This window comes from Piliocolobus tephrosceles, chromosome 5 (assembly GCF_002776525.5).
Source record: "Piliocolobus tephrosceles isolate RC106 chromosome 5, ASM277652v3, whole genome shotgun sequence".
Classification (NCBI taxonomy): Eukaryota; Metazoa; Chordata; class Mammalia; order Primates; family Cercopithecidae; genus Piliocolobus; species Piliocolobus tephrosceles.
The window spans coordinates 124,938,671-124,966,148 of record NC_045438.1 but is presented as its reverse complement, the minus strand read 5'-3'; the positions used below and the strand labels follow the sequence as shown (position 1 = coordinate 124,966,148).

The following is a 27,478-nucleotide window of genomic DNA, read 5'->3' as shown; positions in this document are numbered from 1 at the left end:
TCTGGGTTGAACATACGGGCAAAAAAGCAGCTTCTCAGACTCAGAACATAAAACATCAGAGCTGAAGAAGTCTTAGTATCCAGCTCTTTCATGGCACAGTTGGGGAAACTGGGTTGCAGGTAAAGTGAAGGACTCACCTGAGGTCCCCCAATGAGCAGATGGCAGAGCCAGGCTGGGCAGGTGGTATCAGACTCCTTGGCCTGCCCTTGCTGGGTTCTCTGCCAGCAGGCCTCTTCCAGCTGAGCACTAAGGGGTGGGGGCTTGGTCTGCAGCCCCAAAACAAGCCCACATTGCCTCTCTAAGTGTGGATACCCAGGATGGGTGTTGCTGCAGCTGCTGTCTCCACAGCCTAGATGGGCTGCTGGCTCAGGCAGGACCCCCAGAGGCCAGGGTGGATGAGGGGATACAGAGGGCCTCCTCCCAGCATGCCCAGATGTGTCTCCAGCCTGCTTTTAATTTCATGTGTTAATCAGCAGAGGAACCAAGTCAATCTCTGGCTCTTTTCTTCTGATTCCCTTTTCCAGACATTGGGAGAAGGGGCAGGTGGAGGCATTTGCCTTCCCAGAAGTCAGCCTAATCTCTTTGCCTGTCTTGAGAAAGATAATGAGGATTGCTCAGAAGGGCGGGGACAGGGGCTTGCTTCTTGGCAGGGCACGGAATTTCTGAGAAGCCCTTCCCCCAAGATGCCAAGCCCCAAGTCCAACTGCCAGGGCTCAGGGAAAGAGGAACCTGGGGAACTAGGCATGGAAAAGGGAAAACCCTTAGGGGCAGGGATAAGATGTATCACTCAGTGCTTCCTCATTGCCCTCTAGATAGGTAGACTTCATTCCAGCTTCCCCACCTTTGCTCATGCCCTTCATTCTGCTGGGAACTCCATCTCCGTTCTTGTCTGCCTGCTCCAACCCTGCCCATCCTGAATGCCCCAGCTCAATCCATCCCCTCAAAAAGCTTCTGTGGCTGTTCCATCCTAGTGAGCTTTCTCCTCCTGCGACCCTCAATGGCGAGGATAGAAGTTGCTCAATAGATTCTCATTAATTAGAATTTATTGATCACCTATTACATGTCAGTGTCTTGGGCTGGTTTCCTCTGAAATAAGGACTTGAGCATTAATAGTTTATTTGGAAGGTTTCCATAAAACACCAGTAAAGGAGTGGAGAAGTGAGGCAGGAAAGGGAAAGAAGCCAATAAAATAAATGCATGCTACTGAGTAGGTGACTGCTGTAGGCAACTGGGGACCTTTGGATAACTCATCTCAAAGTTACCCACCCAGGGGGCAAGGGAGCTGGGGTATTAGCCATGAAATCATGTAGCCATTGGTTGAGAGATCCTAGGGAAGTGGGTGTCAACTCCCTGGCACTTCTGACCTGCCCCGTATGGGAACCCAAATGGGCTCATAGTGTCAGAATGGTGGGTGCTGAGCAGATATGGGTGATACATCCGTGTCTGCACATGCTGATAGCTGAGGATACAAAAGTGAATAAAGCAATCCCCTGCCTTTCAAGAGTTCTACAATCAAGTCAGGGAGGTAGAGGGTTACACACATTGTTCCAGGGCAGCACAGTATATTCCAGAATAGAGGTACAGTACATACTCACTTAACATCATCGTAGGTCCTTGGAAATTGCAACTTTAAGTGAAATTACATATAATAAAATGAATTTTTTTCTCACTTAAAAACAGTGTTGAATGAAATGACATTATTCAAGGATCCACTGTCTCTCATTTTGTTTAAAGTCAGTCCTGTCTTCATAGTGGGCTGTGGGAGTTTAGGAGTGGGACGCTTGAGCAGCCTGGAATTCAGGGAAGAAACCCTGGAGAAGAGTGGAGTTTTGAAGGCAAATCATTGCCACTGCAAAAAATGGCAGCAGGACATTCTACTTAGAGGGAACAGCATGGGCAAAGTCACCATGTGGGGTGGGAGGGGTGCTCTGAGCCTGCTGTCAGCTGACATGGCCAGCTCTGCTACCATCCCCATCCCAGCATAAGGGTCAGCTCAAGTTCAAAATAATTTTGAGATAGCAACTAATCTTAACTGTTAACCAGGGAGGACTGGCTGATGTTGAATTTGCAAACACAGGAAGATTTGCTCATTTACTGAGCTTAGTTAGAAATGTGTCACCCATACTCTAAGTAAATCAATAGTCTCCAAACTGTATCCACGTTTGGGAAGGCATTGGAACCTCACTTTTATTCTTTCTTTTATCCTTTATAATGTACATAACTTGTTAGTATGGTAGCACATATTATATATCTTATATACATGTAGAGGCGTATGTCACAGATTTTCTGTGGATAGAGGTATACAATTAAAAGAATTGGGAGCCTACTGAAGTGGGTGATGGCTGAGGTAAGCTTGGGATATGCTTCAGGAAGAAGCTTCTAAACCCAGCTCCCTTACCCCATCCCTACTGGCAAGAGGTTTAGGTTGGACTCTCTCTCTAGTGGCATCCCTGCTGGCTTGTTGTGTCACATGAACACAGGCCATTTGAGGGCCAGGTTTGGGCTGCAGTTGTGGAATAGGCTTCTTTCTCCCTTCTCAGGCCCACTGACCCACCCAGGGGCTTGAGTCTTCTTTGGTAGAGGCGGCTTCTGTTTGGAGCCATTTCCATGGTTATGAGGGAGGAGCCATCACTTGCTCTCTGTCCCTTGCCTCTGACTCTGATGGGTCGGCTCTAGGCTCCCTCCTGTCTGGTCTGAGGTCTCCAGGCCTGGTGTAGGCCCTGCACTCACACTTTCTGGCTGACTCACAGCTTCTCCAGCCACACTCCAGCCCCTGCCACTCACTCCTGGCCTGGCCCCACGGTCAGAGCTACTGTCAGTCACTAATTATCTTAGTCATCTTTCCATCCATGCTTGTTGAGCTAATGGAGAAGGCAAACAGAAATCTCAGCATATGTGGAAAATTCCTGCTGACAAGGCAAGGGGCCCTGGCCCAGGTTTGGCGAGATTAGACCTTCCCCAGTGAGGCTGCAGGGGCGGCCCCCCAGTTCTGAACAGTTTAATTGGGAAGTGGCGGGCAGCCTTCCTGGTCAGTGCTGTGCCCCTGGTTGGCAGTCCATCTTATCACAGAACAGGGCTTAACTCAGGGTGGGAGCACTGGGGAACAGGGGCCACAGAGCCAGGTCTTGGTGGTATCATTATTCAGGCAGCCCCAGGGCTGTCTCTGTATTTGGGATTCTTGGTTCTGGGGTCCTCCCGCCCTGACCGAGGATGCCCAGCTGGCCAAGTCAGCTGAATGGGAGGGTGGGGCCTGGGCTGCACGCTCTCTCACACCTGAGGCCTGTTAATAATTACCCCTGGGGAGGGCAAGGCCCCAGCAGACATCACTAATGAGCCTGCTAAGTGACAGCTGGGCCCTTTCCCCTCACCTGCTCAGGAAAACAAGATCCGGCCAAGGAATTATTTAACCCTTTTTGGGCTGGGCGCTCCCTGAGGACAGGGTTGTGCCTTCCCCTCAGACTGGGGCTCCCTGAGTCCTTGGAGCCTTCTCCATTGTCAGCATAAGATTTCTTCTATTCCTGTTGTCAGTGCTTGCATTTCTGCTCTTATGGAAGGCTGCTCTGTTTAGTGTCAGCTCTAAGCAGTGCTGTCCACTAGAACATTCTGTGATGGTGGAAATGTTCTCGAGCTGCACTGTGGAAAACAGTAGCCACTAGCCACATGTGGGTATCGAGCACTTAAACTATGCATCTGATTTACTGTAGTTTTAAAATCTAATTTTAGCTAATTTAGATTATTTATGAACGAGACAGGGTCTCACTCTGTGGCCCAGGCTGAAGTGCAGTGGTGTAGTCTCAGCTCACTGCAGCCTCCACCTTCCAGGCTCAAGCCATTCCCCCACATCAGCCTCCAGAGTAGGTGGAACTACAGGCACATGCCACCACGCCTGGCTAATTTAAGAAAATTTTTTCTAGAGGCAGAGTTTCACAGCATTGTTAAGGCTGATAATTTAGATTTAAATAGCCACATGTGACTAGTGGCTCCCATACTCCGTGGCAAGGTCTATAATGTTTCACAAGGGAGGCCTTAAATGGGTGGTGAACAGATTTATGCAAAGCAACCCTCTAAACTACAATCCCATTGGTGGGGCAGAGCCCATTTTCTCACCCTTGCACGCTTGAAGGGGTCCAAGGTTATTTTCCTTGGAGATGGCTCCTGGAAGGTTGGGTGGGCTTCCTCACTACATCCCCACAAAAGCCCCCAGGTGGCTGAGGGGCCCAGAGGAAGAGGGATCTGGCCGGAAAGCACCTGTTCTTAACGAGGGTCCCCAGGAGCCAGGCAGCCCTCCCTCCACAGGGCACGGGGCTGTCGCTGCCTGAATGAGGGAGATTTATGGAAAATCCCCTCACACAACAGGCGGATTTTCCAAGCCTCATTGGTTGTTCTGGTCTGAGCCTTCATTAAGGGGAACAGGGGACAATGGAGGAGGTAGGGGTGAGGCCCTGGGTCCATTCAGCTCTCTATCATTTGGCACTGGGAACTCCATCAAGGCCCCCCAACCCTTTCCTGGCTTGAGGAAAGGTCACACTGTCTCCCCTTTCAATAATAATAAAAGGCCCCAAATATCCAGCAAAGTCAGACTTGGCCTTTGAGGAATATCTTTCTTGCATTTTAAAAGATTTACAGAAGAGAGATTCTTTGGTTTTGCTTTACAATCCTCTATGCCTTGTGGTAATGCACAGTCTTGGAAGTTCCTCCCTACAGCTAACCTAATTTTATTACACTTTAGGCTTGCCTCAGTAGGACTTCTCCTTTAAAGTTATGGCAACATTTCGAAGTAGCAAGATCAATTGTGTGACTTCCCAATAAAAAATCCTTGCTTGGAAGGAGAAACCATTGGTTACTAGATCTGGAGGGACCCTAGAGATTTGCAGTCTATTCCTCACTGTGCATTCAGAGAGTGCACCTCCCAAGCAGGTGGTGCCACACTTAGAGCCAGAATTCATGCTCCAGGTGGCGCCCACCTGTGTACCAGCTGCTCTGCTGCGGCGCAGTCACATAGAGACCGAGAGACCCAGTGAGACAACCCTTCCAGAGGAAAGAGCAATGCTTGACCCAGAGGAATGGATTTCTAAGAGCGAATATTAGGTCTCATCCCAAAGGCTTTTTTGTCTTAAAGCCCCTTCCAGAAAGTACACAGTATGTAGAAGGAGATCAGTGGGAGTGTCTTAGAGGTAAGACTGAGAGTGGGCCTTTGAGGGTGGCGAGGGAAGAGGAGGGTGAGGCATTCCCAGGGATGCAAAGACTCAGGAGGGCCATGGCAGAGGCCTGGAGCGCTTCCCCTGTGTTGGGGATGTGAGGCTGGGCATTGCTCACTGAGTAGAAAGTCGATGAGTGCAGCCAGTTCCCTATAATGGTGGGTGTCCAGGTCCTGGGAGGTGACTCGCCTTGTCAGGGGAAACTGGTGGGAGCAGGAGGTGTTTATGGTTTTCCCTCTCCTGGGGGCAGCCGGAGCGAGCCAAGTTTACAGTTGCCCAGAACTCTATAAACACACTCGGCGAGCATGTGTGCGTATGTGAGTGCCTGTGCGGGTGAGTGTCCCCTGACATGTCACCCCCGCTGGGCGACCCTGACCTTCCTAACCTTGTGAGAAAGGAGAGAAGATGCTGGGCTGAGTGACTCTTTGCTCTCTTAGGCCTGGTGACACCTACTGAAGGGGTCCATAAGCCTGGGCTATGTGGGACCCTGGGGGCCCTGTAGGCTTCCTTGGGGGATCCTGGAGAGTCGGTGTGGGGAGGAGGAAGGACATTCCATGCCTGGGGAACTGCAGGAGCAAGGAAGTGTGTGTGTGTGTGTGTGTAAGAGACAGAGATTGGAGCAGGAAAGGGCAAGCCTCACGTACAAGAAAGGGAAACTTTGGGGAAGCCTTTAGACCTGACCTGATAGTTCATAGAGACATATTGAAACCCTGTCTGGGCCGGGCGCGGTGGCTCACGCTTGTAATCCCACCACTTTGGAAGGCCGAGGTGGGCGGATCACAAGGTCAGGAGATGGAGACCACGGCGAAACCCCGTCTCTACTGAAAATACAAACAAAAATTAGCCAGGCGTGGTGGCGGGCGCCTGTAGTCCCAGCTATTCGATGAGGCTGAGGCAGGAGAATAGCGTGAACCCAGGAGGCGGAGCTTGCCATGAGATCGCGCCACTGCATTCTAGCCTGGGAGACAGAGCGAGACTCTGTCTCAAAACAAACAAACAAACAAAACCCTGTCTGGCACACAGGCCCCATGTGCTTATTATCACTGGTAATTATGACATGACACAGAGGTATTCCCTGGTTTGGTGACTGGGTAGCCTGAGCCCTCCATATTCTGGTCAGTGCTGAACATGGCTGGCATTAGGGACAGACTGTGGTCTCAATTAGGGATCAGCAGTGGCCAGGGTTAGGGGTCAAGTGGTAGCCAGGGTAAAGCAAGCTTGTGGTCAAGTTAAAGGGTCAGCTGTGGTTATGACTGGCCGTCGGTAAGTGGTCGGGGCTAGAGGTCAGATACTGACCAGGAACAGCTTTCTATATATGATGCTAACTGCTCTGGAAGCAGCTCACCTTATCTTGGAGGCATAATGAAGAGGCAGGAGCATTTGTTTGAGAACTAAAAAGACTTGGGTGTTAGACCTTGTTCTACTCACTTATTGGCTGGATGACGCTGGGTGAGTTGCTTCACTTCTCTGAACGTCAGTCTTCCCTCTGCAGGAAAGTAACGATGCATGCCCTCCTGCCTTACAGTGTGTGAGGTATTTGTTTCTGAGTATCCTATTATCAAATGTGATTAAATAATCATTAATAGCAACACAGCCTTTCCAATCTCACCCTGCCAGGCCTGTGGGTAAACCCTCAGTGTTGGCTGAGGGTAGGGTGGGGGAGTGGTTAAATCATGGTCCACAGATTCGGCCACTCATTGAAATTACTTGGACATTTACAGGAGCATACTGATGCCTGACTCTTACTCCAGCCCTCCTGCATTCTAAATTAATTGGTATGGAGTGACCAGGGCATCAGATGTTTTTTTAGACAAGGTCTCAGTCTGTCCGCCAGGCTGGAGTGCAGTGGCACGATCATGGCTCACTACAGCCTCGACCTCTTGGGCTCAGTCCTCTTTCCTCAGCTTCCCAAGTAGCTGGGACTATGGGCGCGCACCACTATACCCGGCTAATTTTTAAATTTTTAATAGAGACAAGGCCTCACTCGATTGCCTAGGCTGGTTTTAAACTCCTGAGGTCAAGCCATCTTCCCACCTTGGCCTCCCAAAGTGCTGGGATTACAGGTGTGAGCCACTGAGCCCAGTCATGCATCAGAAATTTTGAAAGTTCCCCAGCTGATTCTAATGGGCAGCCAAGTTTGAAAACCATTGGGTAAAAGCCAGTACAAATGAACTAAAGAGAATGAGTCTTTAAGCAGCAACCTGAGCTGTAGATAAACCAACCAGCTGAATCCGTGCTCCATTTCTGTGGGAAGCTGAGATGAGACAGCAGCAAGAGGCCTGGGGAGAATTTTCTCACTTAACCCTCTCCATACCTCTGTGTCTTCATTTGTCAAATGGGGTTATCTTTATACTTACCTCACAGAGGTTGTAATTTATAATAACCAGCCCCAGTCAGCCAAGAGATGTTGACTGAATATTGGGGACTGGAGTGGAGAAAGCAGGGTCCCTGGAACTTCCCTTCAGCGCCACCTTACCTGAACTTTCTGAGGATAGTCTGAAGCCTGGGAATGGACAACATGACCTTGATGAACCTGGAATCTCTTGGCCCTGAAGAGGATCTTTGGCACATATGTCCCCTGTTTCAAACACTGTCCCCCTCCAATGCACTCATATTCATTTCATGACGTCTTTCATTTTTTTGTTCGTGTCAGAAAATGCCATCCCCATACTAACCTGTAGGACAGGCGGGGGATGGGGAGATGGAGTTCTACCACCTCTGGCTCTTTCCAGCATTGGGATGGGATGTTATGGAGCCCCTGGCAGCTTCAGCTGAGGGTTGGAGGCAGCTCTGGCCAGGTTTCCAGTGTCTTGGTCCTCTGGAGAAAATGAAGTTTTCTTTTGTGGTCTGTGTGTCTTTAAGACTTGAAGGCTATGGGGACCTGACTGGGGAAAATTCCAACCAGTGGGTTCCTTTGAAATGGAAGTGACATCTAGTGGTCTGAAAAAGAACTGCCAAGTTGACCCCCCCCTCAGCCCCAGGCTGCCCCTGGGGTCCCTTCCCTGGCCCCAGGTCCCTTTCCTGCTGGGCCACAACCCTGCTTGAGGGTAGTCTAAGTCCTGACAGTGGGCTCTTCACGGCAGGGTGACTCTCTTGGCCCTGTCCAGGCTGGAACCCAGGCCAGGTACCTGCACTCAGGTCCAGACAGAGAGGCCAGGCCCAGGGCAGCCAAAAGAGGCCCAAATACGCCAGGGCTGCAACATAGCGTCCTCAGGTGAGGTGGGATCCTTGGGTCTCCTGTCCCTTGATTCTGAGAAGCCCTGTCCTGAGTCCTCCACAGAAGCCAGAGTGCTTGCGCAGGCCTCAGTGCTGAATCATCCTGTGGCCAGGCTGCTGTTATGCAATGATCCCGCCATGGGTCCGCTGGTGTCCGCGGCTGGCCTTCAGCCTTCCCTTCAGGGAGGCAAGGGGCTTCGGGCGGTACATGTGCCCAGACTTGGGGTGTGTGAAATGACAGCCTGCACAAACGCTTGGCCTTGGAACCAAAAGGGAGGGTGGGAGGAGGGGACAGGGCCCAATCTCTTGTTCTCTAAGGTTCCTGACTTGAGGAGCCCAAGTCTGAGGGGGAGACATAGCCCTGCCCTCAGGAAACCCCAGTCCGAAGTTCCCCAGCCCTCACAGAGATCCCTGATGAGGGCGGGAGCAGGAAGGAATAACACACGAGTGGAACAGACCTGACGACCCCTGCAAAGCACCAGAAAAGCCAGAGCAGATGATTTTAGGACAGCAGGGTCCCAGGAGCCATACTGGGAAGGGGGCAAGCCACTGGCACTGGGATTGAGTAGCTGCTCATGCTCAGGAGAGGCAATGCCTTTAATGATGGCAGGGGACCTGTCCCTGTCCTCCATGTGTGTACCTGGGTTTTTCCCCAGCACCTGGTTCACAGGGTGAGAGACCTCAGTCCATCTCAGACACTAAGCCCCATGGCACCAGCGAGTGAGTAGGTAATAAAAGAGACTCAACAGGACTGGGAGGGCTCGCTGGCATTGTTCGGACACTTGGCATGCCTGTCTTTCTTTCCTCTCTGCTGTGGTCCTCACCCGCAGCTGGGTGGAGAGAGAACCCACTTGGGAGGCAGGAGCCCTGTGGGCCACTTCAGCCCTCTCTCTGCCCTACCCCACCCCTGAGCGAGGCACAGCTGCCTCTGGCCTTACTTACGGTTCTGGAAGCTTCCTGGGGCCCCTTTTCTAAGACCCTTGGCTCAGGCATGTCCTTCTGAGTTGGGAAGCATCCGTTCCAGAAGTGGGTGAATTTGAAGATAGATTTCATGAAAATGCTATGCAACTGGCTTGCTTCCGAGAGATTTGAACAGCTAGCATCTTACAATCTCCCAGAATTTCTGAAGTAGAAAATACTTGTTTAATGTTGTCTTATTTTTAAATAATTAATTTTAGTTCAAGTGCAGAGGCTCACACCTGTAATCCCAGCACTTTGGGAGGCCGAAGCAGGCAGATTGCTTGAGGTCAGGAGTTTGAGACCAGCCTGGCCCACATGGTGAAACCCCATCTCTACTAAAAATACAAAAATTATCCGGCAGTGGTGGCATGGGCCTGTAATCCCAGCTACTGGGGAGGCTGAGGCATGAGAATAGCTTGAACCTGAGAGGCGGAGGTTGCTATGAGCCGAGATCGCACCATTGCACTCCAGGCTGGGTGACAGAGTGAGACCCTGTTTCCAAAAAATAAATAAATGAATTAAATAAGAGACATTATATGGACACAGTGAAAAATGGAAGCACAATAAGAATTAGTGAATGTAGGTGAAGGACATCAGTAGTTCTTACTTTTGTAACTTGTCTGCATGTTTAAAAAAAAAAGTAAAATAAATAAAAAGTTAAAAACAAATTCAGACAAGTGTGAGCCTCTTTCTATCCTTTCTTCTAGCCAATTATTCAGTCCCTTTCTTGGAGGCCCCTGAGTTACCAGTTTCCTGTGTATCCTTCTAAAGATAGTCTAAAATATATATATTTATAAACCGTTTTCCTCCCACATGAATGATGACTTTTCTCCACACCATTCTGCAACTTTTGTCTCTCATTTAACAATAATCTGGAGACCATTTGGTGTGAGCACACAGACAGCTGCCTCATTCTTTTTCATGACTCCAGTTTATTCCACCAAACAGATGCTTCAAATGTTTATTTGGAAGAGATTGTATAATAAGGTGGTTAAGAGCATAGTCTTTGGAGGCAGAATGCTCTCGTTCAAGCCAGTTGTTTAATGTTGAGCCAGTTACTCAATGTCTGAGTGACTCAGTTTCCTCATTGGTGATCCAAAGATAACAGCATCATCTACCTCGAAGCCTTTTGTGGAGATTCAGTAAGATAAAGCTTGTAAATGGCTTAGGACAGTGCCTGGTGTGTAGTAAGCACTCATTAAATGTTCGCTGCTCCTCCTGAGGTTATTTTGCCAGACCCTTTTTGAGAGAGCTGGGCTGTTTCCAGGCTTTTATTATTATAAACAATGCTGCAAACAAATAACCTTCCCCACACGTCATTTGCTCCTTGTGGGAGTGTATCAACAGGAAAAATTCCAGGGAGTAGAATTGCTGGGTCAAAGGCCATGCACGTTTTTAATTTTGAAAGATATCATCAGGTTGTCCCCCCTTAGGGGTGGTCCTGGTCGCTCCGCCACCGGCTGAGCTTGAGCCTGTTTCCTCAGCCTCACCAACACAGTGTGTGTTTCATTTGAACATAACATTTCTCAAATTTATTTGGGCAGAGAAGTCTGTTACGGAGTTTCTTGGGGGATCATTTGGCCTTCAAGCCCCTCTCCCCCATACCCACCTGAGTTTGTCAAGGTGTTTGTTGGGAGAAGCCAGCCCACCATGTGGTCTAGACTGGTCTACAGCGAGCAAAAGTCTCCTGAAAGTCTCTGCTAAGGTCAGCTGCATATTCATTCAATATGTTGATTCAGGCAGGGCTCGGTGGCTCATGCTTGTAATCCCAGCACTTTGGGAGGCCGAGGCAGGTGGATCACCTGAGGTCAGGAGTTCGAGACCACCCTGGCCGGCATGGAAAAACCCCATCTCTACTAAAAATACAAAAATTAGCCAGGCGTGGTGGCAGGCGCCTGTAATTCCAGCTACTCGGGAGGTGGAGGCAGGAGAATCACTTGAACGTGGGAGGTGGAGGTTGCGGTGAGCTGAGATCGTGCCATTGTACTCCAGCCTGGGCAACAAGAGTGAAGCTCTGTCCCCACCCCCACCACCCTCCCTGCCAAAAAAAAAAGAAAAAAAAAGAAAAAAGAAAAGAAAAAGAAACAAAAGATACAATATGTCGATTCAATATTACGGTGCTCACAAATGTATGCGTTGTTGGTGGCAGTCTCTTCTGGGGCCTGTTAGCATATTAAAACTGTTGGTTAAATCTGATAATGCTTTAGGTTGTGCTTGTTTTTCACCATTTCATTCCTGAGCCAGGGGTTTGCAATTTCTAATCACATTTTTAACATTTTCTCACTCCTACAAAGGCACACAGACAATGCCAGTACTCAATTAGCTGTAATCATGGAAAGCCTGACTGCTCTACCTGGAATTAGACTTCCTGCTATGGATAACCTATAAACCAACCTCCCTGCCTTCCCTTCGTGGAAAATTGGAGTTGATTATTAAAAAAAAAAAAAGAAGGTAGTCTCTGTATTGAGAGGCCCTGTCATCTGAAAATGGAAACCTCACCAACACAAAATATATCAAAAGGATGAGTATTCTTTTTACAAAAAGAGTTCCTGCTGAGTTAATTTTAGTGGATTTTTATTAAAGCCTTTTTAGACAACTATAACAAGGCAGAGAGAGGACTGTTTGAAGGTGAAAGCTTTGAGCAGAAGAGCAGGCCTGATGTCTCACCAATTCTTAACTTCTGTTCACCCGCAGCTTGCTCCCCCCGCAGATCTCATGCAGGACCGGGCTGGAATGATCCTTTGTGATTCATTCTGATTTAGGGTGGCTGCCAAACTTTCTAGGACTTTTGCGGGCTCCCTGGGCTATCCTGCATCAAAGCCTCCAATGCCTCTTTCCTCTCCTCTGACCTTGCAGATCTGACAAATGCCAAGGACTTTGACTGTGCTGGATGTGTAGCCAAAGACTGTCCCAGGCTGCTCAGAGGGGCGGAAGCAAACTTGCTGCATCTCCAGAAGCCCCTCAGAGGTCAGGTTTAAGGTGAGGGTGTCCTTGAGTGAAGGTCAAATAGGTTTCTTTTCTTTTCTCTTTTTTGAGACAGGGTCTCACTCTGTTGCCCAGGCTGGTGTGCAGTGGCATGATCATGGCTCACTGCAGCCTCAACCTCCCGGGCTCAAACAATCCCCCCACCTCAGCCCCCCAAAAACGGGGACTACAGGGATGTGCAGCCACACCCAGCTAATTAAATTTTTTTTTTTTTTGTAGAGACGGGGTCTCCCTATGTTGCTTAGGCTGGTCTTGAACACCTGAGCTCAAGTGATCCTCCTGCCTTGGCCTCCCAAAATACTGGGATTATAGGCATGAGTCACTGTGCCTGGCCAGGTTTCTTTTTTCCCCAATTGTTTAGTAAACATTTTTTTCCTCTAATAAAAAAACACACTCAGAAAAGTGCACAAATCATAAATACGTAGTGCAGTGATCTTTTACCTGCAACACATCATCTAGATCAAGAAATAGAGCATTGTCAGCTTCCCGTAACCCTTGCCTGGTGTCCCCGCCCAGTTGTCACTCCCATCAAAGGCAGGCATTCTTCTGCCTTCTATTCCTGACAGTTAGTGTGGCCTGACTTTGGAACATTATATAAATGGAATCACACTGGATGAACTTGATTGTTTCTGGTTTCTCTGGCTCACCATTTTGAAATTCACCCATGTCATGTGTGTGGTTCATTTATTCTCATTGTGGTATAGTGTCCCGTTGTATGACTATGCAATTTTTAATCCATTCTACTAATAATCTTTGGGTTGTTCCTCGCTTGGGGCTATGATGGATAATGCTGCTGTAACATTCTTATCTTTGCTTTGTGGTGTGCAAGAGTACACATTTCTACTAAATACCTAGGAGTGAAATTACTGTGTCATAGGGTAGACACTGCCAGTTTTCCAAAGTGGTTGTAGCAGCAGCATATGACAGTCCCAGCTTCTTCACATCCTCACCAACACCATTGTCAGTGATTTCACTTTAATATCCTGGTGGCCAAAATTACCTTTCTACACCATAGATCCTTTGATTCCTTTCCTGCTTCGAGCTTCCTAAAATTCCCTCAACATTTTAGCATGAAAACTTTTACAGAAAAGTTGAAAAAATTGTACAGTGATCACCCATATCAACCCCAATCCTATAACATAATCACATCATCCACATCTTGTTATAATCACTTTTTCACAAGTCTAGCTATCTATCCTTCCATCAGCCATCTTCTTTTTTTCGTTGTCAGTGCCTCTTTATGAAGGTAAAATTGACATACCAGAACATATCCTCATTTTAGGCATACATTTCGTGATTTAAGTAAATTTATACAGTTGTGCAACCATCAGCATAATCTAGTTTTAGAACACTTCTGTCACCCTAGGCACGTTCTCCTCATACCATTTGTAGTCAATCCCTACCACGGCTCCCAGTCTCAGGCAGCTACTAGTCTATCTGCTTTTTTTCTCTGTAATTTTGCCTTTTCCAGAAAGTCTTTATAAATGGAAGTATACAATGTACAGTCTCTTCTGTTTGGCTTCTTTCATTAGAATGGTGCTTTTGAGATGTAGCTATGTTGTAGCATGTATCAGTAGGTTGTTTCTCTTTACTGATGGCCAGTGTTCCAATGTATGGATATAGAGTAGTTTGTTTGCCCATTCTCCTGGTTTGTTTTTTTTTTTTAGGTGATGTTTCACTCTTGTCGTCCAGTCTGGGGGGCAGTGGTGCGATCTCAGCTCACTGCAACTCTGTCTCCCAGGTTCAAGCGATTCTTGTGCTTCAGCTTCTTGAGTAGCTGGGATTACAGACATCTGCCACCATGCCCAGCTAATTTTTTTTTTTTTTTTGTATTTTTAATAGAGATGGAGTTTCATCATGTTGGTCAGGCTGATCTCGAACTCCTGACCCCTGGTGATCCTTCTGCCTCGGCCTCCCAAAGTGCTCGGATTACAGCCATGAGCCATAGTGCCTGGTCTCAATAGGGGTTTAATGACAGGATCATAGTCTGGCATAGGAGAGGTTGCTCAATTATGGAGTGGTCTATTGTAAGGGAAGAAAGAAGGATAGAAAGAAAGAGACAGAGAGGTAGAGACAGAGAGAGGAAGAGACAGAGAGATAGAGACAGATATGAGCTTGTTGCCTCCACATTCTCTGCCTCCAAGTCAGCAATGGGCCTCCTTCCCTTTGGGAAACTTCTTGACTACCCAGCTCTCAGGTGCCCACGGTACACCTGCCAATTAGATTCCTCCTGTGCTGACTGTTCTCTGCTCTGGGTTTGTATCTGTTTCAAGGGTGACTGTCTCATTTAATTCTATACTGTTCACAAAGAGCTCAGCACGATGTCTGGCACATGGTTTAGGACTTGGGAACTGGTGGTCTTCAGTACTCATCTTCTCAGCAGCTTGCGGGGCTCTCTGAGGGCAAGAATTGTGGCTTCTATGTCCCTTCGGTGTGGCTCCAACTCCTGGGAAAGTCCCAGACACATGTGGAGGGGGGCAGGGAGAACAGTGGATGGGGTAGTGGGTGGGGACCTTACACAGTCAATGCCTCAGCACCCCAAACTCAGGCCCGCTGGTTAGGTCTCTATTAGGGAAATAGCCCGGGGCTGGGTCTGGGGGGTCACTGGACCTTGGTGCCGAACCACAGCTAGGAATGCCAGCATCACTAGCAAGTTCAGCATGGGCCTAGGGAACAAGGCTGCTGGGACCCCCTGCCAGTGGGGAGGCCTGAGCAGCAGCCAGGCACATTGCCCCCTCCTCACCTCCTTCTCAGCCTTATAATTCCCAAGATTCCTGCTGTTTTTCCAGACCCCAGACCTCCCTGTCTGCACACTTCCAGGAGTGCTGAGCACAGGGGCTCCCAGGCCCACGCCAGTGATGCCTCCTTCTTTTCCTTTCCAGGCTAAAATGACTTCCTGAGACCTGGATGTGTCTTCACGGCTTCACTGTTCCTGCAAGCTATGGTTGAGGGGTTCTGTTCTCTAATGCAGTGGTTCTCAAACTTGAGTAATGTATGCTCAAGTGCAGAAATCAGAGTATTCGATCCAGCAGGTGTGGGGTGGGGCCTAAGAACCTGCATGTCTAACATGTTCCCAGGCCATGTTCATGCTGCTGGGCTGGAACCATCCTTTCAGATCTAAAGCTTTGATCTCTCCTCCTGAGGCTCAGCCTGTGTCTTCTCTCCTACATCATGGGAAACAGAGAAGGCGGGGGCTCATCTTCTTCCTTCTCTGCACAAGCCCCAAAAAACACTTAGATCGTAGTGACCATGATGGTGGCAGTAGGAAGTCCATATTTGAATTGCCTTTGGCCAAAGGGCATGGCAAGACTTACGTAGGGAAAAGCAGATACAATGTCCTGTCTCCAGCCCATCATAAAAATAAAAACAGATGAAAGCTGGAGAGGATGTCAGAGTACAGTCATGCATCACCTAATGACGGGGACAAATCCTGAGAAATGCATTGTTGGGCAATTTCGTCATGCGAAACATCATAGAGTACGCTTACACAAACCCGGATGGTCTAGCCTGCTATACACCTAGGCTGTGAACCTGGACAGCATGTTAGTCTAGTGAATACTGGAGGCAATTGTAACAGTGGTAAGTATTTGTATGTCTAACACACAAAACATGTGTAAATATAGAAAAGGTACAGTAAAAATATGGTATAAATGAGTAAAAAAATGGTACACCTGGCCGGGCGCGGTGGCTCATGCCTGTAATCCCAGCACTTTGGGAGGCTGAGGCGGGTGGATCACGAGGTCAGGAGATCGAGACCACCCTGGTTAACATGGTGAAACCCTGTCTCTACTAAATACACAAAAAATTAGCCGGGTGATGTGGCGGGTGCCTGTAGTCCCAGCTACGCGGGAGGCTGAGAAAAAAAAAAAATGTGGTACCTCTATAGAGGGCACTTACCATGAATGGAGCTTACAAGACTGGAAGCTGCTTTGGGTGAGTGAGTGAGTGAGTGAGTGTGTGTGTAGGTCTGGGACTTTGCTGTGCACTGCTGTAGACCCTATAAACACTGTGCCGTTAGGCTACACTACATTGATTTTAAACATTTCTTTTTTCGGTAATAAATTAACCATAGCTTAATATAGCTTTTTTTACCCTGTAAACTTAAACAATTTTAAAAACTTTTTGACTCTTTTGTAAACACAGCTTAAAGCACAAACGCACTGTATAGCTGTACAAAAATATTTTTTTACACATCCTTATTCTTTAAGCTGTTTTCTGTTTTTAAATTTTTAAATTTTTTTTGAAAAATGAAGACACAAACACATACAGTAGCCTAGGTCTATTTGAGGTCAGGATCATTAACATCCACTGCCTTCCACCTCCACATCTTCTGCACTGGAAGGTCTTCAGGGGCAGCAACAGGCATGGAGCTGTCATCTGCTATGATGACAAGGCCTTCTTCCGGATACCTTCTGACAGGCCTGTCTGAGGCTGTTTTACAGTTAACATAAAAGTATAAGGAGTATACTCTAAAATAACAATAAAAAGTATAGTAAATACATAAACCAATATCATAGTGGTTTACGATCATTATCAAGTATTATGTACTGTACATCATTGTATATGCTATACTTTTATGTGACTGGTAATGTAGTACGTTTCTTTATACCAGCATCACTGCAAACATGTGAGTAATACATTGCACTACAATGTCACTAGGTGCTAGGAAATTTTCAACTCTATTATCATCTTATGGAACCACCGTTGTATGTGCAGTTCATACATCATTATGTGGTACATGACTGTATAAAACTACATAGGTAGTTTCATGAGAGAAATAATCAGAAGTTACTATGCTGTTTTAACTGAGCATCAGTGATAACGTTAATTTTGATTTTGGAAGTAACCCATGTAAAAAGAACTCTGCAAATTACATAGGTCAGACAAGATAGTAAATGTAGCTTTTCTGGCAGTGTTCTAGAATGTTTATTCAGATTCAGCTCAATCTTGTGGTCAAGCTGGGTCTGACAAAAGATCCTTAAGAGTTCTTTAACACGCTCTACCCTCAAACCAATCCTGTGAGGTAGACATTGTCATTCTCATTTTACAGATGAAGAAACAGGCTTAGCAGTTCTATGGTGGATCCTGGATTCCAACAGTCTTTTTATTCCAACTCAGACTTTGGAACCTGAAGTGAGGTTTTTTTTTTTCTTTTTCTTTTTTCACAACACCACACACAGGTGAATGCTAATTAAGATTCTCCTGAACAATTTCTAGCCAAATCACAACACATGAGGCTGGATGAAGGCTAGGGCAAGCTCTTCTCCTGCTTGGGGTGTGAACTCCATTGACTTTAGCTGGCCCTGTAAGGAAAAGCCCAGCATATGTGCCATCAGAAATGACAGATTTGGAAACAGATTCCTATACAGACTTATCTGAGCTTAAGACAAGCAAGATTGATCAGGGTAGGGGATCTACTGTGATCACTTTTAATTGTTCTTCAGCATCTGGCAAAGTGTGTGTTTAAACAAGCCAGGTATGCTGCTTGCTGCTTGCTCAGAGAGATTAAGGATAGTGCTGCATCCAGCTGGGCCACCCTCAGCCCACCCTGGGCCAGATGGGTATTAAGTAAGGGAAGCATCTGCATCATTTGAGTGTTTGCAGATGCCATATGAATAGACCCCATTGGAAACCAACTGAGCCACAGATGGTGCACCATGGCCTCCTGGAACTGTCATTGGGTCCCAGATTTGTGGTCTGGGTATCATTCCAGCGAAAGTTTATTGCTCCATAAAGAATTTAGGCAGGAAGTGAGATAGATCATGGATTAGATAGTGGCCTTTTGAGTTGGAATGGATGAGTGCTGCTGGTGGTAGGGATGAGAATGAAGAAGGAGGAGGAAGGTGGTGGCAGATGGGGTTTTGATGATTGGAGGTGACAGATAGAGGATGGTGACAGCAGTGGTTGGGGGGATGGTGGTACAGGAGATGGACATTGTAGGAAGCTGGTTATTGGGATGACGGGCTGAGTAGCTCAGGGAACCAGCTGGCAAGTCCAAAGCCAGGGTTGGGAATTTGATCATGGTTGGGGGTGGCTAGGGAGGTGAGAGGGTTGCTTGGGGGAGGCATAGATTTCTGATCACCCGCTCCTTCTTCCAAAGGTGCCTGTTGAGGGTATTTACCAAACTTGCCCCAACAGCCCAGCTGGGAGGTCCTTTCTGGCTGAGATTTAGCAAACCTGTTTCCCTAGGAGGCCTCTCTTACCACAACAGACAGATGGGTGCTGATGTCAGCAGCAGTGCAAAGCTGTAAGTCAGCACTAATGGGGGTGGCACCTGAGGGCCAATGGGAGAGAGAGTTCTGCCTGGTTTGGCCTCCTCTGAGACCCATCCCAATAGGAAGACAAGGTAAGAAGCCCATCCTGGGCTTCCTGGCCAGGTTCCTGGAATAGGTGGCAGGTTCATAGTGGGTGACTGGGGCTCAAATTTGGCAGCTCTGGGACATGGGAATTGGAGGGGCTTGTCGTGGGCCATCTGGTTTAAGCCTATGCAGAGAAAAGAAAGGCATTAGGATTCCCATTACCTGGATGAGGAAACTGAGGCCTTGGGAGGAGGAGAGTTGTACTTAAGGTTAGCTGGAGAGGCAGCAGCAGAATCAGGCTCAGAACTTCTTCTGTAACAGCACCTCCATTTGTGTACAAGCGTGGAAGTATGGGATAGTGAGCTCACAAGGACAGGAATCTGCAGACCCAGGCAGCCTGTTTCCTCTTCTGCAAAATGGGAGTGCCAAAAAGTTGCTCCTAGGGTGTGGAGAGGATTAGATGAGATGGGCATAAGTAAAGCACCCTATGAACATTAATTTTCTTTTCCCCACAGATCATTTGTCCTGGGTGGGATTCTTCAGTGCACCTCAGTGTGTGTTTGTGTGTGCATGAGTATGCTGTGTGTGAAAGCATGCACAAGCCCCTCCGTGTGTGTATGTGTTAGTGTATATGTGAGTGTGTGATTTGCAAATCCTGACTGGGCAGCCATTGTGAGGGGAAGCTGCAATGTTTACTGATCTTGGGTGATATTAGATGTTGGAGCATCTAGGATTGGCCTTGCATGGGCTGAGGTGGCGGGACTGGAGTTGGAGGTGCTCTGGATCCCCTAGGCTGCTGCAAACCCTGAAAGCTGCTGCTCTGGACACCAATAGTGCAGGGCAGGGTTAGGCAGCTCCTGTTAGGGGCTTAGGCAAAGTCATCAAGTGACTCAGGAGTAGGTCTTTAGGAGGTCCTCTGGGCATTTCTTGGGCGCCTAGCCAGGGGTGTCTGAGCAGAGATGAGGGAATGGGCTGGAAGGCACTGGGGAGAGGAGAGGAAGCAGGGCTTCTCTCTCTGCCTCTTCAGGGCAAAGAATTCTGCTTTCTTTGTAGCTGGAGGTTACCTCACCTACCTCCCCTTGCTCTGGGAAGAGGCCTGAATATAAGTCAAGTCATTTGTGCTAATTGTTGACATTTTTGAGATGTGCCTTCCCTGGGAGTTTGGGGGCCTAGTATGCAAATCTATGCACATTATGTGCCATCAACAGAAAAATTGGAACCTCAGGGAATTGCTGGAGCAGAGAGCTTCTCCTTTTTCAGAACTGCTTCTAAGCTGCCTGTAATTCCCCCCATTAAATTCACAGAGGCAAAATGTCTTGGATCCTGGAAGGTCAAGGCTGAGGCCAGATCACAATGGCCTTTCAGTCCATGGTCTCACTTTACAGATGAGGAAAGTGAGGCCCAGAGGGGAGGCATGACTTGTTTGAGATTATACAGTCAACGGCAATGCTAGGGTCTGACCTGGCCCAGGATCGTCCAGATTCATTCTTTTACTTAATATGCACAATACACACACACGCGCGCACGCGCGCACACACACACACACACACACACACACAGCCTACCCTTCGCATAGTACCCGCAGCTTTATTTTGCTTCACAGCAGTACCTGACCTTGTATGTTTACATTTCCTTCTCCTTCTGCCTGACTAGAATAAAACTCCATGGGGGTGGGAAGTGTGCTTGTTTTTTCACATTGTATTCACTGTCATATTGTCAGCATCTAAAATACAGAATGGTGGGATTCATTCATTCATTTGCTGGTCACCTCTCTGATGTGCCCTCTCCATTCCAGACCCTAGTGACACGGAAAAGTGTCAGACTTGGCCCCTGGCTCCTGGCTCAGGTGGCTTCAGGCCCTTTCTTCTGGGACCCAGTTGCCTGCGGGTGGGAGGGATCCCCCTCACCCAGGTCCCACTGGCGCTGACTCTGGAAGCTCACCCCAGGGGAGGAGAAGCTAGGGATGAGAATTAAGAGTCCTCCCCAAGGAACTCCCAGAGTAGAATCAGGGACGCCCCCACGGCGCTGAGGAGACTCGGGGTGTGAACACAGTAGCTTGTGACCAGGGAGGTGGCAGCGGGGAGGAAGATAGAAGCTCATTTGGGAGGCAGGGTGTGGGGACTTGGAGGGGAATCCTGGGAGGAGAGGGTGAATGGGTACTGTGGAGGCTCTGGGCACTGGGTGTCTAGGGCAGGCTGTGTGGGGCAGGGGGCGTGAGAGAAAGAACGCTGGCATTTATTGACATTTGGGGTAGGCTGCAGAGTGGGGACTGGCGAAGAAGGGCAAAAGGCCAGACTCCAGTCCCTGCACTTCATATGGGCAGAGTGGTGAGGCATTACATAAGCCTCAAGAAGAGCTTTGATCGAAGGCTTAATTTTCTCATCTGTAAAGTGGGGATAACATAAACCTGGGCATGGGGGCCTGGTGTCAGGAGGGAGGTGAGTCTCATATGAAGTAATCTGTCTGAACGCCCTCAGCCCACTGCTGGACCCCCAAACACAAGCCAGCCTGTCTTCCCAGCCCTTTCTCCCTTTTCCCAGGGTACATTCTCTGGGAAGTGGGGCCCTGTGGCTGCTGCCCTGTGGAGGGGCCAGTCCCCATTTTCTCTGCTCCCCAGCCACTGTATGTTCATTTGCCCAAGAGGTTACCCAGTTTCCTCTGTCCTAGTCGACCAGAACCCTCTGGATTCTGTGGGTGCTATGGGTTTTCTGGCCGGGACCCAGGCCTACGCCTTGCTGGGGGCTGTGAGCAAGAGAGCAGCAGACCAGATTTTGCAAGCCTGAAATAGTTTATGGCCAGGCTGAGGCTGGGAGGAAGGAGGGCATGGCCCCAGGAATGCGAGAGGAATGCCTGGGAGGCCCGTTCCGTCCCCCACCCATCCTCACCTCCCCAGGGGGAAGGAGTACAGGCCTCAGGACTACCGGGCACTGGGCAGAGAAAGGGAAATGGTCTGGGCCCTGAGCGTTCCTGGGGCTGGGGTGGTCGCAGGGCCAGTGAACGGGTATGTGTGTGGCCTAAGTCTTTCTCCAGACATGAGTATCATCTCCTCCAAGGAGGACACCTGGATTAGACTTCTCTGTCTACTCCATTCAGTCTTTCCTACTTACTTGCCTGTAGCACCAAGGATACATATCTTCATTCCTGTGGCCCTCAGAGTGAGGGTTGTTTTTCTACGTGATGCAGGGCCTCTCTGTCTCCACTGTCAAACTGGGAGCTCCCTGAGGTCAGGGTTGGTGTTTTCCTTTCAGATTGAGAATTCCTTAAGGATTGAGGCTATGAATCTTCCATAGAGTGGAAGCCTACAAATGCTTCCCATGTCCAGAATGGGGTGGAAGTAGAACGACAAGATGCAGTCTCCACCCGCATTCCTTTAGATCCAAGATGGGATCTCCTTCAATCCTGGTTGGAAAGCGGGCTAGCCTTTGGAGGGCCAGTGGAGTCTTGTGGACCAGACAGCAGCCTATGAAGAGACTTGGCCCTCCCATTTCCATCCATGTGAACACCTGGGGCCCCTATGTGGAGGCCAGAGGAAGCCAGGCCCCCGTTACCCATCTGGACAGTCCACTTGGCCCTGCTGGTACCATACCTTGGGCTTGCCCCCTCTGCATGTGGCCTGGGGTCTATTCCAGGAAGGGGTGGGCAGTAGGGGGTTGAGAGTGGACAGGCCACAGGCTGTTAATGATACCTGCGTTTTCCTGGGCCCTCTGGTCAGGCCATCACCTTCCCTTTCATGTTTGGCTCTGTCTCAGTGAGCCAGCAGGTGAGGTGGAGGCTAGGCAGGAGCTCCAGGGTAGGGGCAGCCATGCAGGCACAGAAGGAGGCAGAGGACTGGTGCCTGGCCACAGTCACAAGGTTCTAGCACCCTCAATTTCCATCAATGCCCCAGCTTTGTTATGGAAGACACAAGTTGCCAAAACTCTGGCAACTCTGGCAGGTCACACCCTGTCCTTTTACGGACATAGCTCTCTGGCCTCCATTGGCAGGACGTCTATTTCTAATTCCCACATACACTCCTAGACCAGCCTCATTTGGGTCAGTCTGTGGTCAGGGTCATGGACAAGCTTATAGGGTTGGGCCAGTCTGTGGCTAGAATTAAGGGTCTGAGATCTGGGTTTAGGGTCAGGCTCTGACCAGGGTTTTGTGTCAGCCTGTTTTCTGGGTTAAAGGGATAAGACTTTGACTAGGTAGGACTAACAGTCAGTCTGTACCCAGGACTAGGGTTAAGTTTATAACCAGAAGTAGGAGGTCAGTCTGTATCCAAGCTTAGGGACCAATCTGTACCCGGGACCAGGAATATGAATTCCTAATTCAGGACTGTACCTAGGATTAGGGATCAGTCTATACCTAGGATTAAGAGCCAGGATTGAGGATCAGACTGTACCCAGAAATGGTATAGTCTACACCCAGAATTAGGGATCAATGAGCATTGAGGGGTAGGCGTGTGTTTTGCACTGAAACTGAACCTATGACTAGGCCACAGAAGGTTACCCTGGCCCAACTGGGCGTACAAGGCAGAGAATACAGTTTGCAGTTTGAAGGGGAAAGAGTTTGATGATCCCTTGGCCACCCTACTCTGCGTACCCACCTGCAGGAGTTACCTGGGGCAAAGTGGGGCACTTCATCACTCCCAGTCTTGGCTTTGACTTGATGAGGCACAAGAAACAGCAGCCTGAGCCCCACAAAGCACGGTGCCTAGGCAAGGTCCAGTGAGTGGCTCAGAGGCAGCATTGCCCAGTTCTATGGCCAGGAAGAATCTTGAGCAACTCCACCACAGATGGCGCTTCTGTTTACACTGCACCTCTCGAAACTCATTCACCAACAGTTCATTCTGCAAATATTTCCCGAATACCTGCCATGCTTTAGGCCAGAGGTTCTCAAAGTTGAGTGCACAGAAGAATCAACTGGGAAGCTTGTGAAAAAGGCTGCCTCCTGGGCCCCCCTCTTGGGTATTCTGGAGCAGAAAGGCGGTAGGAGCTGCCCGGGAATCTGTACTTTTAATAAAGTTTCCTGGTGATTCTGCTGTGGTAGTTTAGGGCCGTGCTCTTGGGAACTGTCCTCAAAAGGCCCATCAAGTTAAAAAGGATTGCAGGAAACACCCATAATGCTGACTGGTGAGTTCAGCAAGCTGGTGGGCATCTTCCAGGGCATTTGGAACAGAGGGTATGCATGGGTGTTTTCAGAGAAGACCCAAGAAGACCTTGTGAGGAAGCAACAGTGAATTTTTGCCTCATTTTTGAAGAAAACTTTGTTGTCTTGTTGCAAAAATTGTATGGAACGTACCTGTCTAGCCACCGCAAAGCCTTTTCACATGATTGGCAAGCTAGAATTCCGGCAAGCACACAAAAGATTAGCTCTGAGAGTAGAGGTGTAAAGCAAAACATACTTTTTTTTTGAGATGGAATCTTGCTCTGTCACCAGGCTCATGTGCAGTGGCACGATCTTGGCTCACTGCAACCTCCACTTCCTGGGTTCAAGCGATTCACCTGCCTCAGCCTCCCGAGGAGCTGGGATTATAGGCAGGCGCTGCCATGACTGGCTAATTTTTTTTTTTTTATTAGAACGGGGTCTCATCATGTTAGCCAGGTTAGTCTCAATCTTTTGGCCTCGTGATCCACCCGCCTCAGCCTCCCAAAATGTTGGGATTACAGGCATGAGCCACTGCGCCTGGCCGCAAAGCATAATTAATACATTAAACGGGGCAAAGGAAAAGAATGCATCTAAAAATGCTGTCTTCATCTGGTGGTAAGGAAGGAACAATGCACGACAGCCGTTAGTATTAATAACTCACCAATTGTCTATAAACAGTCATCCTGAAAAGCACTGTTCAAGCAATGCAGTCAGCTTCGTTTAAACCACGGCCTTGTGCTTTGTCCCACTCTCCCTGCATAGTTTCACCCGCTTAGAACTTTGTCTGCAGTTGGTGTCTATGCAGGGCGTGTGAGTGTTTTTTTCATTTCCGGATATTACCGTATTGATTACACTTTTGCAGACAGCACATTTCTCTCTCCGACCTGCTCCTTGGTTAAGAATCCTGGTGCTGAAGTGCTCAGTCATCTTGAGGACCTCACTGAAGGCAGGGAGGTCGTAAAGGATGACTCTCCCCTCTGGGGTTGACCACCACGTGTCATGCTTCTGGAAGGTCCCAGAAATCTTTCCTTATTGAATGTTTCCATTCTTCCCTCTCAAAGTAAACAGATTTCTGGGTCTCTCTGCTCCTTATGGGGCAGGAGCTTGAGGTATTGTGCTGCTCAGAGGTGGAGACAGGACTGGACTATGTCCCAGGAGCTCCTGGAGGCAATACCCTTTCTGGCTGGTCCTATGATTCCAGATCCTCACGCACAGAGGGCTGGAGGTGACCCTCCATTTCTTTAAGCTGGGCTGTGAGGCACCTGGTCACAGACCCCACAGGAAGTGGATACAGGCAGGAAGTTTTTATGTTTATTCCAGTTCAATTCTACCTTGTTGGTTTCAGCCCAGAGTTTACAGAGAGGTTCTGTAAACTTCCCTGGGCTTCTCCAGCTGGTAGGAGACATCCACAGCTCCTCTGGACACTCCCATGCCTACAGAGGCTCCCTCCCCAGGGCATCTCTTCATTTCATTCATTCACTAATTCAACAAACGTTCACTGAACACCCACTGGGCACCCAGTACAGCGCTAGGCACTGGGACCCACAGGTGGAAGGATGGCTCACGGTGTAGACAAGTGGGCAGCACAGAAGCAGATCATTTTTCTCTAGTATGGTACAAGTAGGCCAAAGGATTATAGGGGATAGGAGGGGGATCTGCTTCAGTCTTAGCTGGTCTGTAGAAGGCAGGCAAGTCTTCATGAGAGTAGTCATACTTTATCTGAGTTTTAAATTAGAGAAGTGGGGAGTGGGCTGGGGATGTCCGGGAAGAGAATACAGCCTGCACTTAAGCCTGGAGGCTAGAAACCGCATGGCGAGGGCTGCTTTAGAAACCACCTGCTAGGGGCTAGATCCTGAGGTTCAAAGCAGGGCAAGTGTGGGCTCAGGCTGGAGAGGCATGCAGGGGTGACATCGCAGCAGTGTGGTGGGGAGCTGGGGCCTTATCCTGTGGGTAATGGGGAGCCATAGCAGATTTCTGCTGGAAGGGAATGACCTGGTCAGATCTGTCAGCCTGACACTGTCCAGTAACATCAGTGTCTGATGCATCTTTCCCGTGGCAGTGGGTTCCATGCACTTTCTCTTAACAGGGAGCTCTGGGAAGGCGGGTTGCCAGAAGAACTCGACAGTGTCACAAGTCACTCGAATGTAAAGTTGTAAAATTTTGGGAAGGGAGAAGGCTTCCAAGACAGACCTGGACTTGGATTTCTTGCTGTTGGAGTTCTGGCAAGGCACTGAACCTACTTAGGCCTCAGTTATCCTATCTGTAGAACGGGAGCAATCTAATATTTATGACCGAGTTGTGGCACGAATGAGAGAGCCTATATTAGAAACTGTCAGATCGTGTGATCCAGGAGAGGGTGGAAGCCGGAGCTCATTCCAAGGACGTAACTCAGGGGTCAGAGCCTGGTATCCCTGCCCAGGGCCTTAGCACCATTCCCATTGCTGCCTGGGCAGCTGTCTATGACATCCTACCTTGTTTGAGGTCTGATGACAGAGCCTGGGGAGCTATCCCCACTATAAACTGTCAGGCCCTGAGTTTCTCCTGCCAACCTGGTGCCTTGGCCCTGTGTGCCCTGCAGCCAGCCAGCCCTCTGCCCCCAGAGCAGGGATGGAGATGAGAGGGGCCTGCCCAGCTTCCTACAGACCTCACAGTTGTGCAAGGCCACCTGAGTCCAGACAAACGGCAAACTTACCTCGTCCCTGGCAGTTGCAAGCATTCTGGCCAGCAGGTGGCCAGGCTGTCACTGCTTGGGACAGCCAGGGCCCAGGTCCTAGAAAAGGCCTGCCTGACCAGGAGGGAACCTAGACTCATGTCTGTGCTTGACAGGATGGAAAGAGCTCTAGGCAGAGAGTCAGGAATCCTGAGTTCTAGTTCCCTTACCAACTTCTGAATTGGTACCAACTACTTCCCCTACCAACTCACTGTGGAACTTAGGGCAGGTCCCTTCCCTTCTTTGGGCCTTAGTCACCTCAGTTGAGCCTGAGGAGTTCGGTTACGGTTGTCCAGGGTGCCTTCTATCTTAGTGTTCTGGGAGTCTGAGTTGCTGTCACCTGGAGGCTCTGGAGAGGTTGTGCATCTTTTCCCTAGCCTTGGGACAAGGGGCATGCCAACCCCTCTTCATTCATTCAGTATCAGCTCCAACATCAGAGAGCAAACTACAGGCAAGAGAACAACTATGTTTGGTTAAACATGACCTGTGTAAAAGTGAGGAAGATCTTTTTGGCTCTGACTTGGAAGCTTCCAGTTGCTACTTCATTTATTCATTCAATGAAATTGAAGAATAAATTCAGTTCATTCATTTGTTTAACAAATCTTATGGGGCACCTACTGTAAGCCAGGCAGTGTGCTAGGACCTGGGATTTGATGGTGAACCAGGTAAGTAGGGACCTAGTCCTTAGTAGAGCGTACAGGCAGCCCTCTTTTTCCTGGGAAGCTGGGATACAGCTGGCCCATGGGTAGTGGTGATAATAAGCCCAAGAACCACTGGGACCTCTGTCCGTCCCAACGGTGTAGAGAGCCCTGTCCTAACTACTGAAGGGGAAGTGGAGGTGAGAGCAAATGCATCCTGGCCCCCAGGAAGCTCCCATGCTGTGCAGCTCCCTCCTTTACAGCAGAGAGGAAAGCCAGCTGATGCCTCGGGGACCAGTAGAAGCCATGTTTCAGCAAGCATAAGCCAGGCCCTAACTCAAAGGG

General features: G+C 49.0%; 1 long non-coding RNA gene across 1 annotated transcript; it reads right to left on the bottom strand.

The window, feature by feature from the left end:
- Positions 1–14,845: 14,845 nt before the first annotated feature.
- Positions 14,846–22,500, bottom strand: LOC111543142. Its single transcript, XR_002731767.1, has 4 exons — positions 22,344–22,500; positions 20,273–20,381; positions 18,923–19,097; positions 14,846–15,789 (listed from the first exon to the last, which is right to left on the bottom strand). It is a non-coding gene; the product is annotated as an uncharacterized LOC111543142 (long non-coding RNA).
- Between the last annotated feature and the right edge of the window lie 4,978 nt (positions 22,501–27,478).